This window comes from Mustela lutreola, chromosome 11, assembly GCF_030435805.1.
Source record: "Mustela lutreola isolate mMusLut2 chromosome 11, mMusLut2.pri, whole genome shotgun sequence".
NCBI classification, from domain to species: domain Eukaryota; kingdom Metazoa; phylum Chordata; class Mammalia; order Carnivora; family Mustelidae; genus Mustela; species Mustela lutreola.
The window spans coordinates 90,587,196-90,604,807 of record NC_081300.1 but is presented as its reverse complement, the minus strand read 5'-3'; the positions used below and the strand labels follow the sequence as shown (position 1 = coordinate 90,604,807).

Here is a 17,612-nt window from a genome sequence, read left to right as displayed (position 1 = left end):
GTCATTGGCGCCACCAGAGTGACTGGCGCCTGCCGCCACCTCCCACCCCATGGGGAGTTGCTTATCATCTGAGGGTGAAGTGAAGTGATGCGTGTGTCCACACAGGGACCGACTGTAGAGAGCACTTGCAGGATTGTAAAAGGTGCTGTATAAATCAATTATTAATACTAATCAGAGCATAATAGCACCATGAGCAAGAGACAGGACGCCTGGAGACGGGCGCCACACCCTCTTTGACACCGTCCTCGGGAGCCAGGTATCTCACGAATTATGAAGAGATCTGAGGAGAGATGACCTGAGAGCAATAAGGATTAACCTCTTCTCCACAAATCCCACCTGGCCTTTCAAAAGCCTGCGCCTGAGGTAGGGAAGGTTCTAGAACTTTGGAACTGGAGGGTATTAAGAGCACGGTTTTAGTGTGAGTACTTAGTTCTAAGCTCTTCACTGAAACCAGTCAGGACTGTAGTTTGCCCCATTGGACTCCACAGAAAATGGTTCTCACCAAGAGATGTTTCTCATAAGCCAGCTTACTACTCCCTGGCATTAGGATGGGCCAGTCATGGGACCCCTGAGCTGGGTTTATTTTCTCAAACCACTTCCTGTTCCCTTCTGAGGAGGCATCTTATGAGATGGGGCAAAAGGAACCATCTATTCATGGGTGTGAAGAATTGATTTTGTGTTTATTCTCTGATGTTCCAAGACTCTGGTCTGGTTTGGTGACCCTCCTGAGAGTAGTCACAGGTCCCCATGAGTGACATAGAAATTACACAAATAACATTTCCCTAAAAAAATTCATTTGAGCTCTCTTAGACAGAAATAGTGGGGCTCCTATGAAACTCATCGATTCTACTAGTGTTAGGGTGGCAAGTCAAAGATGGATAATGATGACTACGAACATCTTAAATGCTGGGGAACCCTGTCCTAAGGTTAAAAAAAATGGATGATAAAAATGAATATGTGTCCAGAATGAACTGTCTGAAAATCCCAAGTACCAAGAAAGATGGTGAAGGAGGCAGGAAGACATCTTGGAGTAGATCAAATGGAGGGAACCCAGAAGGGCACGTCACAGGAAGAGAGAGCGAAGCCTGGAGATAGGGGAGCAACAGTAGGTCTAGACAGTAAACAGCAGCCCCAAGAATGCCTGAGTCATCTCTTTGGGGTGGTACGGAAGTCAGAATAATGCCCCCTACCAAAGATGTCCGGTCAAACCCCCAGAACCCCTGGAAACTGTCAATGTGTTACCTCTTATGACAAAAGGAACTGTCAGTTAATTCACATTAATTGAAAAAGCCTCCGAATGGGGAGACTACCATGGATTCTCTGGGTGAGTGCGGTGTAATCACTAAGATCCAGGTCCAAGAGGAGGACCCAGCAAGCAGAGCTCTGGACTGGGAGAATGGAAGAGCTCCATGAGCCTGGGAAGGCGAGCAGCCTCTGAAGCTGGAAAAGGCAAGGAAACAGATCATCCCGGGGGCCCGTGGAAAGAGTAGAGCCCTGCAGACACCACAGTTTTGGAAATTCTCATCTCTAGAACTGTAAGAGAGGAGACTTCGGTCATTCCAAGCCAGCGCATGGTGGCCAGTGGTGAAAGCAGCAACTGGAAACCAAGCCAGCTGGCAAGGGTGGGCTGCTATCCCATCCAGCCCTCTGAGGCATGTGGGATCCCCGCACAGAAACATGCTCAAGGTTCCTGCATTTCTTCGTCCATCCAACAAATAGTCACTGAGAATCTCCTATGTGCTGGGCTCTCTTCCCTGCCTTGGGGGTGCAGATGAGAATGATCCGAAGATGGAAATGCCTAATGGAGAGACATATCATCATTCCTGATAGTGATGAGGGCTACAAAGATGATAAAATGTAGGCCAGTGATGGCTTCTGAGGGAGGTGCCATTTGAGCTGAGATGGGCCTGCGAAGCCCTGAGGGAGATCCTACGGCCACGCTGTGGTAGGAACCGGCTTGGTAGGTCTGAGGAGTAGCAAGGTGGCCAGTTAGGCTAACAGTGACAGAACCCAGAGAGGCTGCTGTAAAGAATGAGGTCAAAGAGGGAGCTAGGGACAGATCACATAAGGTCTTACAGGCCACAGTAAGGAGTGGGATTTTTAGCATAAGTGAATGGGAAGCCACTGCAGGGTTTCTGACTGAATTGAGTGATCCTTTATATAATGTTCTGAAAAGCTCTATGGTTCTCAAGCAATAACATGACTCTTGATTGCATTCGGGGTGCTTCCTTGAGGGTAGAAAAAAATGAAGCAGAATTAGACCAGGAACTGACCCTAACCCTACCTACACCCATAACAGAGTGTGATCTACAGGTCAATCTCTCTGCTCAGGCATGCAACAAAAAGGCACAAGGCTCCGGTTTGTGTTTCTCAAGCCCGTGGCATCAGAATCCAGTTGGGGGAGGGGTGCTTATTAAATATGCAGAGTCCTAGACCCTGCCCCACACCAGTGGGATGAGCGTCTCCGTGAATTGGGCCCTGAATCTTCCTGCTTGAGAAGCTGCTCAGGAGATTCCATGCCAAGAAGGTTTTGAGGCCCAGGGCCCACTCTAGGGAAGACATGGCAGTGACGTCAGAATCCCAGGGGAGACCAAAGAAACGAGGGCCGAAACCACGTAGGGTTGCTCAGGCTTCGGTCCTACAAGGATCTCGCAGGTTCCTCCTGACCCAATTACTCCAAGGTTACACAATGGCACTAGCGGGTTAGGTTTCCATGGGTTCTTTCTAGTTGTTATTTTAATTATACTGTTGAAAGGATAATTTGCCCATATAACAAACATTTCTCAAATTCCAGCGGGCACCCGGATTCCCCGGGGCCTTGTCAAGCAAGATTGATGCAGTCGGTCTGGGGCGGAGCCTGAGATTCTGAACTCCTAACCAGCTCCCAGGCGGCGACAACGTGGCTGGTCCACGGACCCCTCACTTCGGAGAAGCGAGGGTGTACACACCCAGATCGACTGAATCTGCCAATAGCCCTCAAACGGGTAAACTTCCAAAGGCAGCTGGGTAACAACAGTCCTCTCGTCCACCTTAGTGTTTTCCCACTAGCTTGTGAATTTCCACTGTGATCACAGCTGTGATGTTTGGGGTCAGTTATATATCATTAACCCATGCCTCAGTTTCCCTGTCCATAAAATGGGACCATACTGGGTCAGAGAGCTGTTAAGAGGACTGAACGGACAAATACAAGAGTGGGGCGAGCTCTAAATCTTGTTAACCTCTCTCTTCCTCGTTAGACATTGCTTCATCAGGCTAGCACATCTGATATTTTTCCATCATGCCCTCTATGCCAAGCCTGGATTCGGGCACTCAGGAAGTGTTCGGTATGTCCAAGGAATGCATGGATGGAAGTTCAGCAGGTTAAGACTTAAAGAAGAAAAGACCCTGGCCCGAGATGCCGTTAAGTGACAGAGGCAAGGTTCAAAGCCATTTCTACCTGGGGTGGCTTTTCCTCACCAACCTCGTAACAGCAACCTTCTCTGACCCTCAATATTTCCCACTAAGAGAATTAGTCACCATCAGCTTTGATCGGCAGGGCCGCCAATGCCGTCCTAGCTCATAGCATTTGTCCAGGCCTTATCTTTATTAACTGTGAATTTATCTCCCTGCACAGATAGGGCCGTGGGGGAAGGGCCCCTCTGTCCACACCTGGGCCAGTCTTACCTGCTCCAAACAGGTCAGCAGGCAACTGGGAGCCTTTAATTGCCTTTTTCCTCACTCAGCCCCCTCCCTCAAGTTCAAACCCGCATGGTAAACACGGCCTCCAGGACCAAAGGTAAGGGAGGTGAGGCGGGAGCATATTAACCTGTAATCCTTTGATAAGACCCAGCACATTTCACAGGACCATAAATTAATGCTCGGCCTCCACAACCTGTGAAGGTACAGAAGGTAAAAACAAGCTAGGAAGTGAGACAGGCCTCAGAGGCCTGGGTAACATAGGGCAATGCTCTCGGAGCAGCAGGAGGTCACCCACAAGTGTCCCCTCCTAGCAGGGAAGGGTTCCATTCAGACCCTTCTGTCCCATGTGACAATCCGTGGTGGGCTTCACAGAGAAGGAAAGAGAAAACAGATGGAGAAGAGAGGCAGGGGCACGCTTGTCGGACCTGTCCTACCCAGCATCACACAGCTCCCATCACAGCGGGGGAGGGAGCCCTGGTGTTTTAGACGAGGCAGGACCTCCCAGATCAGGCAGGAATCCGCCTCGCCCGGGTGGGCCTAGAATTCGTGTGCAGAGTAGAGCAACCGAAAAGCAATGACAGAACTCACCTCGGCCTTGTCAGTCAAAGGTTGTCATCATGACCACAGAGGCCACGTCAGAGTCATTTCCAAGTAACTCCTATGGTTCTAAAAGGTCCTCCCTTGTGACACTTGGAAAAGGAGTCCAAAAGGCATCCAGCCTGCAATGACTCCGATGACCCTGGTGTTTATTTGCAAGCTAGTCCACGGCCAGGGCGCTCACCTGTTGGCTTCCTTTCAACACGATGTCCTGAATGCCCACCACAGGCCAAGTATTGCTGTAAGGCCCTGGAGATCCTACGGTGTCCCAGATGTATAGTCGTGACTTCTAGAAACACCCGCTCCACTGGAGGATAAGGACTGGCTGACAGAAAGCCAGTACACTCTAGGAAACTATGCAATGGTGGCCAAGCACAGGTGGGTTTTTAAGCAAATACCCACGTGGCTGTGCTTTAGCTGCACAGCAACTCTCTCTCTGATCCTTCACCCATCGGGGGTCAGCAAATTCTTGGGAGAATGAAAAGCCAGTTCACCATGGGCTAAAACCAGTCCAAGCTCTTCTTATTTGTAGGACACATTCCAAAGCCAATCATCAAGTATGTTTGGACTTTCTGCTTTGGAGGGTGATCTGCTCATCAGTTCTCTGCACAGACAGACGGCATGAGATTGCCCATACTTCAGATGTTTTACAAAATATCATCCCAGTTTTTGAAAAGGAAGTGAAAACCTACTTGGGCAAAGAAAAGAGGGTAAGTCAAGTGTTTCTAATTGACCAGCGTTGAGAAACGGGCTCAGGAGAGAGATATGATTAAATTCAGACTCGTCTTGACCTGAAATATATTTGCTTCCCTATGATTTACCAAAAAAGTGAAAGAAAACAAGAGGAGGAAGGAAGGAAGGAAGAAAAGAACTCAAAACCACAATTGGATTTTCAAAATCAACCCACACAGATACTCCTGCTTGAAGATGTCCTTTACAGTGTTACTTAGGATACAAGAAACTGGAAATATCTTAAAAGTCCATTAACAGGAAAATGGTAAGTAGCAATTAAGGAGATACAAAAAGCTCTTACTGACATGCAAAAGATATTTCTAACATTAGGGAAAAGGGCAGAATACAAAATAAAATTTTATTTTAAGTGCGTTTTTAAAAAACTATCTAAAAGATACACTAAATGTCAGCAAAAGCTACTTCTGGGTAGAGGCCATAGCATTGTAGTTCAACAAATGAGATTTGGTGTCAAAGACTTTGATGAAATCTTGATTTCTGCAATTTTACTTGACTTGCTTTGGGAAAATTGATATTCTTACTTTTCCTCTTCTGAAAAACCGGGTTCACAGCAATACCTGGTTCATAGGGCTGTTGTAAGAATTAAAGGAACTAAGATAAGAATGCGTAATAAGTGTTTAATAAATAAAAGCTAATAAATGTGTGTACATGTAATAAAATATTATGCATAGGTAATCTAATATGCTTCCCACAACTTATATATACTACATGTCGCATCAGAAAGAGATATACATTAAATATTTTTTAACTTTACAACTGAAAAACAAATCAGGATCTCAGATATCAGACTGCCTTCCAATAAATAAAGTTAGTTCCCCATAAATTAATGCACTGGGCTTGGCAGGGTGGCGGTGATTAATTAATATGTCAGAGCAAGTGTTGATTACCGACATGGATCATTTCTCACCTTGGTAGAGAAATTTCCAATAAAATAAAAACATAGGCAGGCCTGCTGTGTTTGTCCTATGAATATAAAGTAAGGCTCTTTTCTTACAAACGGACGGCAGGATTTTTACTGTCCATGTAAGGTGAACTTGTAAGGAGCTGGGTAGCCCACAAAGCTGGCACTTAGCACATAAATTCCTAAGTAGCTAAAATGTTCAGCTAACCAATATCCTTTACCTTGCTCAAGTGTTAGAAAACAAATGAGAAGAAGAAAAAATAATTTTCTATTAGAGGTTTGGTAAGCAAAGCGACAAAGCTTCCAGAAATAACTTTCCTGAATTCTTGACCTGGATTCCCCAGGCATCACCAGAACAGAAACTGAAGGCGAAGGGATGTTGTCACACGGGAAAGCTCTTCCCTTCTACCACATTTTCAAAAAATCTATGACCCCCCACCCCAAATTTTTGAGAAGCTGTTTTACATCTTCAATCCTGGATGGGAAGAAATATTTAAAATGACAATCGTCAGACAAACCAAATAGGCAACTGCCTTCCCTACACGGACTTTCTCAACACTGTGTGCTGGGCTCGGGGAGCAAATGGCAGCTGCCGTGGGTAGAAACAGGGTATCAAGGTTACCCCACAAGAGCCGGGGTGTGCCGGGTGCCCAGATTCCATGTTAAATCTCAGTCATGCGTGAATACCACCTTTGCTGGACACCCACTTCCCGACACGTGTCCACTAATGTTGCAAGGTTTCAAGTGTTCCCTTCAGGGAGCTGCAGAGATAGAAGCTGCGAGAAGGAACAAGCCATCCAACATCAGAAACAAGGAAGGACCCACAGGCTGGGATCGCGCAGAGTAAATATTTAAACATGGAACGTTCAATAGTTCTTAGATAGGTTCAGTAACTGGCTCATTTTTAAAAATCAATATTCATACTAATAGTAATGGGCCAGCCTTCAGGAGAAGGGAAGCAATAGCAGCGTGATCACCTTTGAATCAGAAATCAGTAGGAGCCAGCGTCTCAGACAAGTCCCTCAAACTGGTAAAAGAAAAACATGGTAACACCGTTGCGTCTTATGACTGACTTCTGGGAAGCTGGGGCCTTCGTGGACTCCTGGAGCTGGCAGGGACCACAGACTGGACCCTGGGCAGGGTGGAGGGGAGACAATGGGTAGAAAAACAAGAAAGGCCAGGGAGAGAGGAAGGCCATGATGGTTACCTAAGATTATTTCAACAATCTGGGACTTGGCTCTTTAACCTGGTTGCAGGTGGTAGCTGTGGGGGCCTGAGTAAGGAAGTGAACTTCTCGGAGCGTAGCAGATGCCATCAGGCCTCCCCACCTGTCCTTGGCCTCTACCCTTTCCGCAAGCAGTCCGCTAGACTCAGCCTGAGGGCTCTGTCTGGACTCTGATGCGAGGTGGTCTGAATTATGGTCCCCACACGTTGGGGTGGCTCCTGGGGGGGTTGGATAGAGCCCTTGCTGCCCACAGAGGTGACCTGCTTTACTGCACACATTCCCTTCTCTTTGCCTCCTGTACTCCCGACCCAGTGCTCCTCCTAATAAACCCTAGGCTCTGTCTACAGTTAGCAGTGGGATGGCTGCACTGCTCTGTGCCTCAGTTTCTTTACATGAGATGGGGCCGGGGGTGGGGTGGGGGGAAGAGTGTTACTTTCAAAAATCTCTTAGGTTTTTGGGATGTTCCAGTGAGAAAATATATGTAAAGTGGTCAGCACAGTGGTTGACAAATAAGAAGGGAGAAATAAACATTAGCTGTTGTCATGAAAAGAGGATTCATAAGTAATAGACAGAGAGATACTATACGTATTCAACACATATATAGAGTATTTCCTGGGTCAGGATTAAAATTTGTTAAACAAGCATCCTATCAAGAATAAAGTGAATGAAACTTTCAGGAGATTGTTTTGTAAAGTCCTTTCCTGCTTTTGCTCTAGAAAGAGGACTGAAATGGATTATCACAATAACAACAGCAGCACATATTAGCAAGGGGCGAGAGGAACCAACTAGAAGTAAATACTTTTGAAATGACCCATTTAAAGAAAAAATAATGATAAGGTGTCAAGAAGGAAAGTTGGCTTAAATACAGCAGTGGGGGGTGGGGCGTGGGAGAATTTGATCATGTGGTTTAACCTCCTATAGAAAACCAAGGAAAGGTAAATTCGAACCAGATTGAATGGAGGCATCTAGTAGAGAGAACTTCAAAAAACAAAAAACTAAATTAGTAAAATAATGGCAATGGTCACAGACTTAACCTGTGAAATGTTCTAGAATCGTTTTACCTCAAAACAGCAACTTATCCATCCTTTTGTGAATTCAGGCATTTATTCACTGCTCAACTCTTATATCTGTGCCCCCAAAATAACAATAACACAACACTGGTAGCGCCAAATAACACTTTATTTATTCCTTACTGTGTCCCAAATATGGTTTTAAGTCCCTTACTTGTTATTAACCTACTTCATTATCATAGTAACCCTAGAGGAAGGGGAACTGATATCCTCACTGTAGGGTAGAGGAAACTAAGGTATAGGGGGTTAAGGGACTCATCCAAGATCACACAGGGAGAACTGGGATGTGAACTCAGGCACATTGGCTTTAGGATCCCTGTGCCTATCTTTAGCTCTTGGCATATCTTTGACACTAATAATATTTTACCCCTTTTCTAATCCCCCCACAATTACCTTCAGCAGACATTGCTAACTGAGTGCTATACTATTTCCACAGTTCTTGGATGAATCCTCTGAGTCTTTCTTAACACAGCATTCCCTCTAGCCACTACCAATCAACTGGAACTGGGAAGCTGGTCTGACAAACGGACCAGGTAAGACTATTTGAGCAAGCAGCAGAAGCTGACTCTAAGTAACCTAAGCCCAACAAGACTCCATTGAAAGAATATGGGAGAACACAAGAGGATTGAAGGGAATGTTCAGGAACCAGGAATTTCCGATGGCCTTAAGCACAGGTACCTACTTGGTGGACATGTTTATCTAGACACCCCCACTGAAATTAATGTGTTCTAAGTATATTTTTTCCCCAGTCCTTGAATCCTGCCTCTCAATATTAAAACCCCCAAGAGAGTGTCCACAGGTGTGGCATAGAATGTTTACCAAAATGACAGAGCCAACCAAGATGAGTGAATGGAGGGGTTATTTTAAAGGGGGAGGGAACTCTGGGAAGCCCAAAACAAATAGCAGCACCACCACCAACCATCCACTGGGCCAGATCCCATCTACCTAATTAACCAGGCCCAAAATCATAGCAGGACCATGGGTTACTGAATGGGTTAACTGGTTAGACTCTAAGTCATCACTAAAACAGTTCTGCTGAAGATTATAAATTGAGCATGGGTGTCTGCACCTGGGGAACTAACTCATCAACCAGAGAAAGAGCTGGCAACCTCCAGGATGGGCCTCTGAAAGCCTCTGATGAAATCAGCCCGTTGATTAACGCAATTAGCACCATTAGGAAAGGAAGTTGTTAACCTAAATCAATTATCCACAGACATCTATCATGCTAAGTGTTCCTCTTTGTCTTGAGCATATTGCACTGTTGGTGTTTCAGTGGTGATGGCCATTAAAAATAAATGATTATTGTTGATTTTCTATTGATATAGCTATTAATGTATTGGTGCCTGTGTGTATAGGCCGCTTACGTGTAGTGTACAGAAAATAGATGTCCTAACAATAGGAAGTAAGTATTGACTCTCATTTCTCAATGCAGGAGGTAAATATTGACCAACGAAAAGCGCTACTAGCTTATGATGAGCTAAAAGGCAAAATGTTCATATCAGCTCAATGTTTCTTTAATTACTTGTATCATTTATCTTCTGCAGTGCAGACACTCCGACACATGGATGAGGCTTCTCGATCACAGTTGTAAAGCACTTAGCGCCAGTTGGTTTCCACCTATATGAAAACTCTTGTTCCTCTTGTCTTTTCTGAGCATTTCCACCACTTTAGAAAATGTACATCTTCTGTATCAATCTCCCACACTCTCCATATTACCCTTTTCTTAAATCCAGTCCCAAATCAAAGAACTTTAGTCCATGATAATGATAGTCAACATTTATTGAACTCCTTCTACCATCCAGTCCTTTGATCTGTAATGATTACCTCTATCCCTGTAGAATGATAATAAAGATAGTAATGGCTTATCCCAGCATGAATTAAATCACACTCCCAACCAGCTCTGAAGGTAACATTGTCATGGCCATTTTACTGATGGGTCAACTGAGGCAGAGAAAAAACAAGTCCTAATACTCAGCTGATAAATAGTAGCATAACCCAGTTATTTGAGTATGTTTTTTCCCTGCCCACCCATGCTTCTCTGTATGTACTTCAAGATTTGTAGGAGATATCAAGGCTCAAGCATGCATTTTTGCTGCCATGGAAATCTGCCCTTGTGTGTCACACATGTACATGCGTGTGTATGTGTGTGTGTGCTGCCCTCACGTACTCCCACCACACCCCCAGATAAAGAAACTGAAATTTAACCAGCTCAGGTAACTTTCTAAAATTGTACAGCCAAAAAGCAAAGCCAGAGACTCAAACCAGGCTCTGTTGGAAAAGTGCAATCTTCTAAGAGAAACACAGTCAGAGTCAGAGTTCTTAAACTTTTTTTTTTTTTTTTCCAGAAAGGACCGTCGGATTTCTCTATCACAGCAGTGTCTGGAATTAGCCCTACAGGAACAGAGATGACACATAATGCTATATGCTCCCATGGGGGCCTGGAATCTGATTGCAACATCTAGAAATATCTGCATGATCAATTGGAGTGACTGGATTCAACAGAGCAAATAAGTCTAGGCAGGGGAGGGAAGGAGGGTTGCCAGGGGCGACCTGGGGAGCATTAGGGTGAAGAAAATCACAACAGGAAGGAGAAGGGCCAATTGTTCGGAGCATCCTGGCTGACAGTACCCTCGAAGGTCAGATTTGCACGGAGTCATCAAAAGGAGGTTTAAACACGGCAAACCAGAAAGGCAAGCTGGGCTTTCCCTTGGGAGCTGAATTGTTAAGAACTGATTTCAAAATGTTTTAGTCTCTCTGCCAAGACAACACTTCTTCTGCTGGTTATAATTAAAACTGGGTTTCAGCCATGCTTCCAAATCACCATCAGAGGTGTCAGCTTCAAGGCACACATGGGAAACCTTGCAGGTTTTGAACTTGGGATGGGGGGGGGAGGGATTATTTCAGGGCCCCAGGCACATCTTGGTAAAACAAACAGAAAAAGAAGGGGAGGAAAGCCACCAAGGCATGGGCTCAGGACAGACAGACTTGCTCTAGTTCATTGAAAATGACTTTCCAATTTCCCCTGCAAGACTGAATTACAAAAGTAAAATTTCCATGTTGGTTTTGATCACTGGTCCTATGAAAAGGTCTTAAAGACCAATGGCTATGGCTACCGGAGGAGGAACCCAGATCACTATGCAGAGCCACATTCAGGTCAGATTGGCTGGACTGTGTGGCAAGCAGAATAATGCCCCCCAGGGGTGTCTACTCCCTAATTCCTGGCACCTTGGGGACCTGGGTGACTATGGGACTTCATGTGGCTTAAAAAACATTGCAGGTGTGCTTAAAGATTTTGAGATAAGGAGATTATTCTGGAGTTTCCAGATGGGCCCTAAATGTAATCATCAGGGACCTTACAAGAGATATGCTGAACAGGCAGAATCAGAAGGGGATGTGAGGATGGAAGCAGGGGTCAGAGAGGGTTTGGGATGCCCTCTGGAAGCTGGAGATGAGAGGGAACCCACAGACATCCCCTAAGCCTCCAGAAGTGCATAACCCTCCTGATATCTTCATTTGAGCCCCCATGGGTCCTATTTTGGGCTTCTTATCTCTAAAACCATAAGAGAGAAAATTTGGGTGATCTTTGGCTACCCACATTGTGGTAATTCATTACAGCAGCGAAAAAAACGAATCTAGACAATTAGTTCATTCTCTGTTTTACTCGAGGAAGGTCTTGAGGCCACTTCCAATGGCACATCAAATGCAACAAAAGTAACCAAAGGTAAAATTAGTTCAGGAGACTTTCTTCTGAAGACAGTTAAGACCACCGAAGTTGAGAGCAAAAGTGGAGATCAGGGGCAGGATCAGTCCCTTTGCAGGGGATCCATTCATTCTCCAGGCAGGCAGGGCAGCTGGCTCTCAGTTTCCTGGCAGCCAACATGAAAACAGCAAATCCAGAAGGTGCATCATCCCCAATATCTGCACCAAACCAAACCAGCTTCTCAGAAGGACAGCCAGTATTCATGGAAAGCTGGAGACCCACCCTTCCCTGGGGTTCCCATCAATGTCCTCATTGGGTGATGACATAAAGCAGAAGGTCCCCTATCTTTCTTTCCCTCCACTCATTGCTTGGGATACCTTTGCGGTCTGGATGCTGAGAGGTGGAGAGAAAAGGCAGACCCAGAACCAAGGTGCCCATGGCGTGAAGTGAAAAATGAAGTAATAAATACAATGCAGCAAAGTGGTTGGGTGATTGAACTGGGGAGCCCAGAAGAGACACCTAATCCAGTCTGGGCACAGAGCAGAGAAATTGATTCCAGAGGCAGCAGCTTGAGTCTTGAAGGCAGAAGAAGGAATAACCAAGCAGACAATGGGTATATGCATGGGTGGGGTTGGGGACTGGAAGTTGAAGGTATTGTGGGAAAAAATACAGAATACATACAGATACCTGGGAGCAAGGGGAACTCCAGAACTGTGATGAGTTACGTAGCCTACCCCCAAGATGCCAGGGAAGGGGTGGGGGTGGGGCTGCAGGCCTGGGAGGTAGGGACGGCCAGATCCTGTCTAGAAAGTTCTTGCTTCTAATCCTCTTTCCTACAGAAAAGAACCACAGCAGTGGTGAGCCTCAGGCTGCCCAAATACCCCCTCTGAGCACAAGAAAAACATTTCTTGGGAAGGACTTGGGTATAAAAACTGACTGTTGTTTATCGAGTGCTGACCATGTGCCCTTCGTTCGAAAGATGCTATCATTTCTCTCCTTCTACAAGGGAAGGAGTCCAAACGGACTAACCCAACATCACACAGAGACAAAAGAACCCAATGGGACCTGAGTTGGGTCCCTCTCCCACTGACTCCCAAAGTCATCATCAGATACAATGCCCGCCTTCAAGGAGCCCAGGTTTAAAGAAAAGGCAAGGTACAGTTCTCTCTTGCCCCCTACCCTTGAAATGGCTATCATGGATAAGGAAGAATTTGCACAACCTAGACTCACTCATTCAGTAAATATTTACTCAGAGCTTACTCTGTGGATACACTAAAGAACCAAATAGATAATTTCCTTGGCCTTTTGGAGCTTTAGATTTGGGGGAAGAAAGATAGCAAACCCGCAAACAAACAGGGATGTGTCAGGTGGCAATAAATGCGATGTAATACTTAAATATAGGCAAAGGGTGAAAATCCACCAGAGCGGAATGGGGGTCGGGGAGAAGGATGGCCTTGGGGTGGAGACCAGAGGCGGGATCAACAGAGACAGCTGTGTTTCAGCTCTTAAGTGGTGGACTCACAGGGGTTTCTTGTATTACCTCACCTTCAGAATTTAGCTAGATGCTGTATAGATTCTTTTAGATGGATCAAATAGTAACTGGAAGAGGGAATGCTATTTCATACTGGTAGTCAGGAAAAGCCTTCATGTTGACATCTGAGCAGGGAAGTGAAGGAACTGAGAATGTGCACCATGCCAATGGGAAAAGCATCCAAGCAGCAGGATCAGCAGGTGGAAAGGCCTTAAGTGCTTGGAGTATTTGTATCGTCTATATCAGAGCTTGGAACACGGAGCTACTCAGAACCTCTTCCTGATAGAAATGGATGTGCTCTGTATTTTATATTATCCTCTCACTTATCCAAGGCCTTTGAGAAGATAAAAAGTCACTAATGAATCCATTTAGGTACTCATTATGCATTTATCAAGCACCTTAGGCATACATTCATGCACTCATTATGCATTTATTGAGCAGCTGCTGTGTGCATGCAACTGGCAATAAAAACAGTGAAAACATGGCCTTTAAATAAATTCCTCTGATGAATTTATGGTCTCGTGAGGAGAAAAAAAATGGAAGAAGATGGAGAAGCCAACAGATATTCATCTTGGCTCTTCCTAGGACCTCATCCATGAAGGATTCTGTTTGGTTTCTTCTAATCTCAGCTTACATGACAGAGTGCCAGTTCCTGGCTGAGAAAACCCTCCCGGGTGAGGAAGTTAGCTCATGGCTCAACACTTAGAGGTAACGACTTTGTTGTTCCTGGCAGGTGGCTTCCTTACCCTGTAAGGAGCTACTCACTGATAACTTTTCCAGCCAGCATAGACCCAGAAGGCTCCAGGCTCCTACTGACCATGTGCACTTGAGATGTGCTCAGACACCTGCTTGGCATCGCAACAGATGGGATCATGTAGAGAACAGCCCACCAGACCCACAGATTCCCGGGAGAATTAGCACCTATTTTCTGCTCTCTACCCAAAACCAACTGCTGCGAAGATTACGGGTGAATAGGGTAAAAGATAGTGTTTTGTGCAAAATAGAAAATTCTGAATATCCAGGGTGAACTTTTCTCTAGTACCTGTGGGATCCAAAAAGATCATAACAATAACCCCAACTTCTTTGGCTTAGCTCTCTGTAGACCGAGTTCTCAGGGTTTTTTGGAGAGTGTCTCACAGTAGCACAAACACAAGTCTACTGATTGCTCAAAAGGTTAAACACAGAATTTTCACGTGAGCCAGTAATTCGACCCCTATGGATATACCCCCAGAAAACTTAGACAGAGACTCAAGGCAAATGCCTGCACAGGAATGTTTGTAGAGGCATTATTCACAATAACCAGAAGATGAAATCAACTCCCACGGCCATGAATGGGTGAACGGATAAATAAACTGTGGTATGTCCATACAACGAAATATTGTGCATCCATAAAATATTGCATAAAATATCCAAAATATTGCATCCATAAAAGGGAACGGAATTCTGAGACATGTCTTACAACATGGATGAACCTAGACAACATTATCCAGTGACAGAGACCTGATACAAAAGTCATTTATAGTATGATTCTGTTTATATAAAACGTCTGCAAAAGATAGGTCCATAGAGACAGAAAGCAGACTGGTGGCTCCCGAGGCCTGGGGGAGAAGGAAATGGGAATGGACACAGGGTTTTCTTTTGGGGTGATGACGTGTCTTGTAACTAGATAGGGATGGAGTTTGTACAACATTGTGAATTAGGGGTGGAGATGGTATAACATTGTGAACTGCCTCTGAATTATAAATGCCTCCGAATTGTACACTTAAAAGTGTTTCCTTTTATGGTATGCAAATTCACCTCAATTTTGAAAATGGTCAGCTTCTTTGGCTGGGATGGCAGGCCCACACTTTCTCATTAAGCACGGTAGACTCCCATCAGCCCGCACCAGATAACGTTAGGCACCGCCGTGTTTGTTAGATGCGACTGTCTTTGTCAGCGTCGGTTGGGTATCCCCATCTCCTATAGGCTGACCTGCACCGCTGAAGATCTGGAGTCTCGGAGAAACCAAAGTGTCCCGGTCGGTTTATTCTACATGCTTCTAGAGCATGCCCCAGGCCTTAACCGAGTTTTAGTGCAACCCTTTACTTGGATTTGATTCTGAACAAAATGCAGCCAGGAGCCTGCGGGAAACAGAGATCTGCAAAGCAAATGATGGATTCTGGGGTCCCTCACCAAACCCACATCAGAGTCCTTTCAACTTAGAACCTGGTAAAAGAATTAGCCCTTTGCCATCCGCAAGCCGCTATGAAAGCTGGTCTGTCTGCTGAAAGACTCTTGTATGCACAGCCCAGCCCAAACATCAAACCCTCCCTGTCCTTTGATAAAGCCAGACCTGCTTGTATGGATGTGTGGCAAGGGAATAATGAACACCTGCTAAGAGAATAAGAGAAGCTTAGCAGGGGAGGGGCAGCGAGGCTAGACAGGAGCACTTTACATTGTACATCATCTGTATGGCTGGTAGAGAATGAATTCTTTCTTCCCAATTCGGCGCCATCATCCATCACAGTCAATTTTCAGCCCATCTGGAAGGTTTCAGAAACCCCTGAATGGGATCAGAGTTATAAAACAGTCCCGGCAGCAAGTCTTTTTAAAATAGATTCTAATAAATACAAACATGAGAAAAGGTCCATGTTTAGGGACATTTATGCTGTGCCACGTCTTATGCTCAAGTTCCCTCATAAAATCCCCTCAACAAACCTGCACGGCAGGCACGAGAATTGTTCCCATTCAGCAGATGAGAAGACCGAGACTGCCAGAGTCCACGTGGTTCCCCTGGTCACACAGGTAGGGAGCGGCAGATCTAGAGAATGAGGCTGGGTAGTACTGACTCCCAGTGCTGTGCCTTGGTGGTGACGCCAGAGGAATGACCTGAGGAAGCCCTAACTCTTCCATCTACTTATACCGGAAGTATACCTTGTTCCTTAGTAGTAAACAGGAAGCACATCAGAGAAGGAAGTCACTCCTTTGGACCCTCTGTCTTCGATTTATTCTTACAGCTGAGCATAGAAGTGACTTAGAAGACACAGGTGCAGACTTGAGGACAAAAGGAAGCATGTGTTTTCTGCAGGTCGAATTTGCTTCTTCCCAGCTGGGTTGGTTCATCCTGATAGTCCTGGCTTTTACAGGAACAAGAACCAACTGGTGAGAGGAAATATTAGTGTCTGAGGCCAAAAGGAAAAGGCACAGAGCTCTCTCCCCAGGTTAACTGGTTGGGACCTGGTAGAGGGGCTCAGAACAAGGAGTACTTGCTCATTCTGTAACTAATCATCTGTACCCCCTCGAGCCTAGCCCTCTGTCACCTGGTAGGGGATGACAGCACATAAAGGAGATGCACCGTCCCTTCCTTAATGGAACTGCATGCTATGGGAAGTATTGATGAGGTAACAAGGTGATGAGTGTTATGAAGGGGACATACAGAAGGCCACAAGGACACACACAAAGAGTCTGAATCAGAGCAGATATAGAAGGATGAAGGCTGCAGGTAACAAAACCAACACGACAGCAGATTCAACAAGACAGAAGTTAATTTCTGTAGCATCTAACAGCCCGTGGAGGTAGCAGTTTGCAGCCAACAGGGCAGGTGAATGGTGACATCAGGAATGCAGGCGCTTTTTTTTTTTTTTTTTTTCAAGTCTCGTGGTTGCTTCATGGTTCAAAATGACTGCTGGAGCTCCAGCCATCACATTCAAGATGCAGCCCCCAAAGAAGGAGGAAAGATGGCAGAGAGCAAACCAGTTTTCTCCCAGCTGGGTCAGCTCCCATTAAGCAGTCTTCCTAAGGGTCCCACACTCTGCCTATGCTTTTATTTCTTTGGCCAGAGCAGCCTGCGGACCAAATCTGGCCGCATGGGAAGTGGGACAAGGTAGTCATTTACGGCCACTCGCTCAGCTAAAATGTCCGGTTCCTGCCACAGGAAGTCCAACGATTTGAAAGTGTTTGTGTTTGAGGGAAGATGATTTCAGTTCAAGCCTCATCGCTGTTCCTCACTTGCTGGGTGAGACTAGGTCGTTCACTTAACCTTTCTGAGCCACACTTTGCTCCCCCGGCAGAAGGGTGGATCGAACTTGCTTCAGAGCAGTGCTGGAGTCTTAGCTGAGGAGTGTTGGTGTCTGACTACACTTGCTTTGCCAAGTCTAAAGCTGAGGATGCATGAGAAGAAC

At 45.6% G+C, this 17,612-nt stretch overlaps 1 long non-coding RNA gene across 1 annotated transcript; it reads left to right on the top strand.

Annotated features, from left to right (window-relative positions):
• The first annotated feature begins 4,248 nt into the window (after positions 1–4,248).
• On the top strand, positions 4,249–10,718 carry LOC131811863 (uncharacterized). Its single transcript, XR_009346141.1, has 3 exons — positions 4,249–5,272; positions 8,658–8,895; positions 10,567–10,718. It is a non-coding gene; the product is annotated as an uncharacterized LOC131811863 (long non-coding RNA).
• Positions 10,719–17,612: the final 6,894 nt, after the last annotated feature.